At 50.8% G+C, this 2,500-nt stretch overlaps 1 protein-coding gene across 1 annotated transcript in view; it reads left to right on the forward strand.

Moving 5' to 3' along the window:
• The window catches only part of LOC119568071 (fibroin heavy chain-like), a 68,020-nt gene that overhangs the window by 50,208 nt on the left and 15,312 nt on the right, over positions 1 to 2,500 (forward strand). The window lies entirely within an intron of this gene.

The following is a 2,500-nucleotide window of genomic DNA, read 5'->3' on the forward strand; positions in this document are numbered from 1 at the left end:
CTCCTCTTTCCCCTTTCCTCCTCCTCCTCCACCTCCTCCTCCTCCTCCTCCTCCTCCTCCTCCTCCTCCTCCTCCCCCTCCTCCTCCTCCTCCTCCTCCATCTCCTCCTCGCTCTCTTTGCTTCGATGGTTCCTTTGCCGCCCTACTGATTACACCCCAAAATTGCCTAATAAATTGCATTAATTTCTACGTCGGTTCCTCCGCGAGCTGCAAGTCGGCAACTGGAGGCAACTCTACCCATAACTCAGAGATTCTTCTGTGGCTGACGTGCGGATGGTGGGGCGAGGAGGAGAGGGGAAGGGGGAGAGGGGAAGAGGAGAGGGGAAAGAGGAGAGGGGAAGAGGAGAGGGGAAGGGGAGAGGGGAAGGAGGTGAGGGTAAGGGGGAGAGGGGAATAGGAGAGGGGAAGAGGAGAGGGGAAGGAGGAGAGGGGAAGAGGAGAGGGGAAGAGGAGAGGGGAAGAGGAGAGGAAAGGAGGAAAGGAGAGAGAGGAGAGGGGAAGAGGGAGAGGGGAAGGAGGTGAGGGGAAAGGGGAAAGGGAGGAGGAGGAGGAGTAGGAGGAGGAAGAAGTGGAAGGGGACGGGGTGGAGAAAGAAGGAGAGGGAGGGGGAGATAGAAGGGGGAGAAAGGGGTAAAAAGGGAAAAGAGAAAGGGAGGAAGAGAGGAGGAGGGGATGGAGGGAGGGAATAGGGAAGGGGATGCGAATGGGGAGGAGAAAGAGGGAGAGGAGGAGAAAAAAAAGGGAGAGAAAAATAGGAAGAGGGTAGAAATAGGCTGAGAGAAAGAGGAGGAGAAAGAGAAACTTGGCTAAAGAGAACATGAGGGGAATGAGATAAGGGTGATGGAGGGGTAGTAAGGGGAATGGGGAGGGGGCGTTGATGGAGAAGGAGGGGGGTCGCTGATGGAGAATGGGAGGGGGGGCGCTGAGGGAGAAGGAGGGGGGGCGCTGATGGAGAAGGAGGGGGGGCGTTGAGGGAGAATGGGGGGGGGGCGCTGAGGGAGAATGGGGGGGGCGCTGAGGGAGAAGGAGGGGGGCGTTGATGGAGAATGGGGGGGGGGGCGCTGAGGGAGAAGGAGGGGGGGCGCTGATGGAGAAGGAGGGGGGGCGCTGATGGAGAATGGGGGGGGGCGCTGATGGAGAATGGGGGGGGGCGCTGAGGGAGAAGGAGGGGGGGCGTTGATGGAGAAGGAGGGACAAAGGAGAAGGAAAAGGAGGGGGGCGTTGATGGAGAAGGAGGGACAAAGGATAAGGAAGAGGGAGTGTAATATGCAAGGAGAAAGAGGAGTAGAGAGAGAGAATGAACGAGAAGGAGAAAGAGGAGGAGGTAATAGTAAGAAGACAATGAGAGAATGGGGTGAGGGGGAACGCCGGGGGGGGGGGAGGAGGGGAGAATGGGGGGGAGGAGGAGATGAAGAAGATGAGGGAAATGGACGAGGGAGAGAAAGAGGCAGAGAAGAGAGAATGGGGTAAGGAGGAAAACGGTGAACGGAGTGGGGGAGAGAAGAGAAGAGGAACGAGGGGAGAAAGAGGGGAGACATAGGAGGAAAGAAGGAGAGAAACGGATGAGAATAAGTGACTGAAAAATGGGCGAAGAGGAAAAAAGAGGAAAAAATAAGATGAGAGGGAAAGAGAGAGGAAGATGAAAATGCGAAGGAGGATGAAGAGGAGGAGAGAAAAAGGGTGAAGGGGGAAGAGAGAAAGGGCTGATGAAGAGAGGAATAAGGATAGTCGTGAAGAGCAGCGCGAGTGAGAAAGTAAAGAAAAGTGGGAGAGGGAGAAGGGTAAGAAAGAGAGAAATAAGAGAAAGTATAAAGAAAAGTAAGAACAAGGAAGAGGAAGAAAACGAATGCAAGGGGAGAAAAGAGAGAGAGAGAAACAGGTGGAGGAAAAGAAGGGAAAAGAAGAAGGGAAAATAATAAGAGACGTAAAGATAGGAAGAGCCAAGGAAAGGATGACGAACAGAAATAAAAGGAAGAGATGAAAGAGGAGGAAGAGAGAGAGAAAAAAAACCAAAAACAAAAAACAACAGATGAACGAGACAAGAAAAAGTGAATAAACGAACGAAACACAAAAAGAAAAGAAAAAACAAAAGGAGATTGGATGCGAATGGGGAAGAGGAGGAGAAAGAGAATAGAAGGAGAAAGGAGAAAGCAGAGGGAGAGAGGCAGAGAGAGACAAAGGTAAAGTTCCCTTGCTGTTGGGGATCTTGTGAGCTCGAAGCTGCGGCTGCTTTGATGGGCGGGAGGCGTACATCTATCTATCTATCTATCTATCTATCTATCTATCTATCTATCTATCTATCTATCTATCTATATATATATATATATATATATATATATATATATATATATATACATACATAAACACGCGAGCGGCCGTGTGTGTGTGCATTTATGTGCATAGATAGACAGACAGACAGATAGATAAATAGATAGCCACATAGATAGAGAAATATAGATATACACAGATACATAAGTCAGAGACATTAGGAGTTCTAGCG

This window comes from Penaeus monodon, chromosome 43 (assembly GCF_015228065.2).
Source record: "Penaeus monodon isolate SGIC_2016 chromosome 43, NSTDA_Pmon_1, whole genome shotgun sequence".
In the NCBI taxonomy this organism is placed as follows: domain Eukaryota; kingdom Metazoa; phylum Arthropoda; class Malacostraca; order Decapoda; family Penaeidae; genus Penaeus; species Penaeus monodon.